Raw genomic sequence first — 5,957 nt, 5'->3', positions numbered from 1 at the left:
CCTTAACATAAAATATCCTGAGTGCTTTAAAGTGTTCATTTTCAACAAAATTTGAAACCAGGCTATCCAAGGAAGCATTAAGGATAGATGACCGTGACCGAGGTAGGTTTTAAGGAGCAATTTAAATGAGGAGACATGGAGAGAATCCTAGCAGTTTATGGTCGAGGAAATGGAAGGCATGGCCACCAACGACGGGTGAAAATCAGGGACACACGAGAAGACAGAGATCTAATAATAATAATTGCTTGTGACAAGTAGGCTTCAATGAAGTCACTGTGAAAAGCCCCTAGTCGCCACATTCCGGCGCCTGTTCGGGGAGGCCGGTACGGGAACTGAACCCGCGCTGCTGGCATTGTTCTGCATTACAAGCCAGCTATTCAGCCCACTGTGCTAAACCAGCCCCGTGGAGAGTTGTAAGGCGAGGGGAGATCAGAGAGGGTGAGGCCAGCGGGATTTGAAATAAAAGGATGAGAGTTTTTGAAAGGTGGCGTATGTTTGCGCTGCGACGCGAGAGGACATCTTCCAGGTGCAGAGCTGCAGTGTCAGCTTGTGACTAAAGTGAGTGATGCTTTTAATTGCAGTTCTACTTTTGCTGAATTATTTATTTTTTGCAAGTGTTATTGTACATGGAGGCTAGGTGACCCACGTTCAGGACAGTAAATGAGGTAACTCATGATTTCCACACATTTTGCATCCAACATCATGCCTTACTTCATTTCTCTCACCTAGTCACTTGAATAGTGGTGGACTGCGATACGGCTCCCATCAGCCGATCCGGGACTTGCACGCACAGCGAGGGGTCTACCGTGCCTCTAAGATGAGTAGGATAGCTACCCAGAAACAACATCGCGCCAAGGGAACCCCAAGTTCCACAATTCAGATTCCTGCCTGTAAGCCGAATCAGACATTGCTGCTTTCAAATGAAGCTGCTCTCTCAGCGACTTGATTGGATATAATTAAGATTGGTTTTCATTGCTTTAATATCGTACTTACTTTAATGAAAAAAATCACACAAAAGTGTATTTCATTGGTAAACAATTATTAAAACAACTTGCATCACACTTTTAACATGATAAAACATTCCAAGTTGCTTCACAGAAGCATTATTAAATAAAGAAAGACACCAAGTCACAGAAAGACATATTTCAGTCAGATGATCGGATGCTTGGTCAAAGAGGTAGGTTTTAAGGAATGTCAGAAAGGAGGAAGGTTAGATAGAGAGGTGTCTGTGGGAATTTGGAGTGTAGGGCCTAGGTAACTGAAGACATGGCCACCAATGGTGGAGCGTTAAAAATTTGGTGCGTTCAAAAGGCCAGAATTTAGGGTAGGTATTGAAGGCTTGTGGGACTGGAAGCAATTATAGCGACAGGGATTGGTGAGAGCATGGAGGGATTTGTAAACAAAGATGAGAATTTTACAATCAAGGTCTAGCTTTAGTGGGAGCCAGCGCAGATCAGCGAGCACAGGACAGAGAGAGGGAAATGAGGTTCGGTGCGAGTCAAGATTTGGCAGTGGCGTTTCGGATGACCTCAAGCCATTAAAACAGTCAAGTCGAAAGGTTACGAAGCCACGAATAAGGGTTTCAGCAGCAGATGAGTTCAGGCAGGGGTGAAGTCAGGCAATGTTACGAAGGTCAAGATGGGCTACCTTTGTGATCACAAATTTGTGGTCAGAAGATCATCTCAGGGGTGAAATATGACACCAGGTTTGGGAAAAGTCTGGTTTCGTGTCGGACTGCTGCCAGGGAGAGGGATGGAGTTGATAGCTCGAGAACAGAGTTTGGAAGAAACCAATTCATCAAGAGGATAGCAATATTTCTGCAATGTGTAATGGGACATCAAAACCCTTGGGCTTTAACTAGCACTGGGACTAGGCTGACACTCAGTACCTGTGCAACCTGCTCAGCTGCAGTATTATGTGGAGCACAAGGGTTTAATGGCCTGTTGGAAAATTCAGCTGTATAGTCGGTGAAGATTTCACTGCTGGCGTGGTCAGTCAAGCTGCTCTTTACAATACAGGAAGGTCCTGGGTTTGACTCCTGTCCGAAGCTCAGTCAATCTCCAGCTGATGGTAAACGTGACTACAATCGGTGCCCGAGATGGAAGGGGGTAGACCAGCCACGTAGAAGATATTCGATAAAGGCCAGTCCAGCCTGGAACCCTCTCCCATAACCAAACAGCCGCTGTCAAAGGTCCAGGGAGTAACGGCAACTTGGAAGAGTGAAGGCTGCTCATCAAACTGGACCCCAGCATGCTGCAATGCCTTCATTGAATGGGGGTGAGGGGGTAAAGAAGATTGACCTCAAGAGGATGCAACATGGAAAGTGCTCTCACTTTCCATATTCCACCAGGAAACAAGCTTCATTACTATTCTGGCCAATGCCAACGGCTTGGGATGATGTCAAATAGCCTGGAGAGAGAAAGGAAATAATTAGTCGAAAGGCAACTGAACGGAATGCTTGATGACTGAAGTTTATGTGGTGTCAATAAGTTCCCATGGATACAACAGAAAGGTCTTTAATCGCTGGCATTCGATAAACCCCTTTTAACCTCCCATTCAGGACTCTGCTTTAGTGTTGCTGTCCCTGGAGAAGTGAATAGAGAGTGCCCAGAAACATTTTAGTGCAATGGCAGCAGAGGTCACGACGCCAGCAAAATGCAGCCCCAAGCAGATGGGATGAAAGGTTTCTCAAGTAGCTGCCAGGGTGACAAATCTTTCATCCCCATCTGTCAGCCATCGCCGCCAGCAAATCCCCCCCTCCCCTCAGAATCGCAGCAGTTTGTTTTTGCAAATTGGCATGACATTTTTGCTGGAAGTTCCTCACAATGGTTTGCAACTCTTGAAACACATTCCGGTGTTCAAGCTGCAGATTAAACACTGAACAGGAAACAGCGGAGTTGTGTAAAATACAAACGTAGCAGTTTTTGCAATCCTAGTGTGATTCAAGGCGCTCTACATCCAATGATGTTCTTTTCGTTTTGTAGTCACAAAGAAAATGCGGGCACTCAATTTGCACACAGCAAGTCCATCTTGAGGTGATGAGATGCTATATTTTTCTTTTCCACAACGGAGGTATTCTCCCGCTGTTCAGTATATAACTGCAGTTAGAAAAAATAGACGCTGAAGACAGGAACGTGTTTGACGAGTTGAAGCCAGCTCAAACATCAAGGTGGTAACGACCTGGTCATTTATTCCCGTGATGTTGGATGAAGGATGGACAGAACACAGAGAACGCCCCTGCTCTTAAAAATGGTGCCGTGTGATCTTCTACATGACCCAAGGAGGCAGACGGCCTCAGTTTAACGTCTTGTATGAAAGGCAGTGCAGCACTCGCTTCAGTAAGGCACTGCAACTGGCAGCCTGGGTTATGTGCTGCAGTCTCTGGAATGGGGACCTGAACCCACAACCTGCTGACACAGAGGCAACAGTGTTCCCACTGAGCCACAGCCGATGGACCTATAATAATTTTAATCTTTCTAGCAATATCTCCTCATGAACCCCAAGTTTGCTGGAATAAATAAAGAGAAAATGTTGGAAAAACTAAGCTGGTCAGGCAGCATTTGTAGTGGGGGAGTGGAGAGAGTGCACAGAGAGAGAGAGAGAGAGAGAGCGCACAGAGAGAGAGAGAGAGAGAGCGCACAGAGAGAGAGAGAGAGCGCACAGAGAGAGAGAGAGAGAGAGAGAGAGAGAGCGCACAGAGAGAGAGAGAGAGAGAGAGCGCACAGAGAGAGAGAGAGAGAGCGCACAGAGAGAGAGAGAGAGAGAGAGAGCGCACAGAGAGAGAGAGAGAGAGAGAGCGCACAGAGAGAGAGAGAGAGCGCACAGAGAGAGAGAGAGAGAGAGAGAGAGAGCGCACAGAGAGAGAGAGAGAGAGAGAGCGCACAGAGAGAGAGAGAGAGAGCGCACAGAGAGAGAGAGAGAGAGAGAGCGCACAGAGACAGAGAGAGCGAGCGCACAGAGAGAGAGAGAGAGAGAGAGCGCACAGAGAGAGAGAGAGAGAGCGCACAGAGAGAGAGAGAGAGAGAGCGCACAGAGAGAGAGAGAGAGAGAGAGCGCACAGAGAGAGAGAGAGAGAGAGAGAGAGAGGGCGCACACAGAGAGAGAGAGAGAGAGAGAGGGCGCACAGAGAGAGAGAGAGGGCGCACACAGAGAGAGAGAGAGGGCGCACACAGAGAGAGAGAGAGAGAGAGAGAGGGCGCACACAGAGAGAGAGAGAGGGCGCACACAGAGAGAGAGAGAGAGAGAGAGAGAGGGCGCGCACACAGAGAGAGAGAGAGAGAGAGAGGGGCGCGCACACAGAGAGAGAGAGAGAGAGAGGGCGCGCACACAGAGAGAGAGAGAGAGAGAGAGAGAGAGAGCGCGCACACAGAGAGAGAGAGAGAGAGAGAGAGAGAGAGAGAGAGAGAGAGAGAGAGAGAGAGCGGCGCGCGCACACACAGAGAGCGCGCAGCCGCGCGCGCACACAGAGAGCGCGCGGCACACAGAGAGCGCGCGCACACAGAGAGCGCGCGCACACAGAGAGCGCGCGCACACAGAGAGCGCGCGCACACAGAGAGCGCGCGCACACAGAGAGCGCGCGCACACAGAGAGCGCGCGCACACAGAGAGCGCGCGCACACAGAGAGCGCGCGCACACAGAGAGCGCGCGCACACAGAGAGCGCGCGCACACAGAGAGCGCGCGCACACAGAGAGCGCGCGCACACAGAGAGCGCGCGCACACAGAGAGCGCGCGCACACAGAGAGCGCGCGCACAGAGAGCGCGCGCGCACAGAGAGCGCGCACGCACAGAGAGCGCGCACACACAGAGAGCGCGCACACACAGAGAGCGCGCACACACAGAGAGCGCGCACACACAGAGAGCGCGCACACACAGAGAGCGCGCACACACAGAGAGCGCGCACACACAGAGAGCGCGCACACACAGAGAGCGCGCACACACAGAGAGCGCGCACACACAGAGAGCGCGCACACACAGAGCGCGCACACACAGAGAGCGCGCACACAGAGAGCGCGCGCACACAGAGAGCGCGCGCACACAGAGAGCGCGCGCACACAGAGAGCGCGCGCACACAGAGAGCGCGCGCACACAGAGAGCGCGCGCACACAGAGAGCGCGCACACACAGAGAGCGCGCACACACAGAGAGCGCGCACACACAGAGAGCGCGCGCACACAGAGAGCGCGCGCACACAGAGAGCGCGCACACACAGAGAGCGCGCACACACAGAGAGCGCGCACACACAGAGAGCGCGCACACACAGAGAGCGCGCACACACAGAGAGCGCGCACACACAGAGAGCGCGCACACACAGAGAGCGCGCACACACAGAGAGCGCGCACACAGAGAGCGCGCACACAGAGAGCGCGCACACACAGAGAGCGCGCACACACAGAGAGCGCGCACACACAGAGCGCGCACACACAGAGCGCGCACACACAGAGCGCGCACACACAGAGCGCGCACACACAGAGCGCGCACACACAGAGAGCGCGCACACACAGAGAGCGCGCACACACAGAGCGCGCACACACAGAGAGCGCGCACACACAGAGAGCGCGCACACACAGAGAGCGCGCACACACAGAGAGCGCGCACACACAGAGAGCGCGCACAGAGAGAGAGAGAGAGAGCGCACAGAGAGAGAGAGAGAGCGCACAGAGAGAGAGAGAGAGCGCACAGAGAGAGAGAGAGAGCGCACAGAGAGAGAGAGAGAGCGCACAGAGAGAGAGAGAGAGCGCACAGAGAGAGAGAGAGAGAGAGCACAGAGAGAGAGAGAGAGAGAGCGCACAGAGAGAGAGAGAGAGCGCACAGAGAGAGAGAGAGAGAGAGAGAGAGAGAGCGCAGAGAGAGAGAGAGAGAGAGAGAGAGCGCACAGAGACAGAGAGAGCGAGCGCACAGAGAGAGAGAGAGAGAGACAGAGAGAGCGAGCGCAGAGAGAGAGAGAGAGCGCGCACAGA

This window comes from Scyliorhinus torazame, chromosome 7 (assembly GCF_047496885.1).
Source record: "Scyliorhinus torazame isolate Kashiwa2021f chromosome 7, sScyTor2.1, whole genome shotgun sequence".
In the NCBI taxonomy this organism is placed as follows: domain Eukaryota; kingdom Metazoa; phylum Chordata; class Chondrichthyes; order Carcharhiniformes; family Scyliorhinidae; genus Scyliorhinus; species Scyliorhinus torazame.
The sequence above is the reverse complement of the archived record's forward strand: the minus strand, read 5'-3'. Positions refer to the sequence as shown.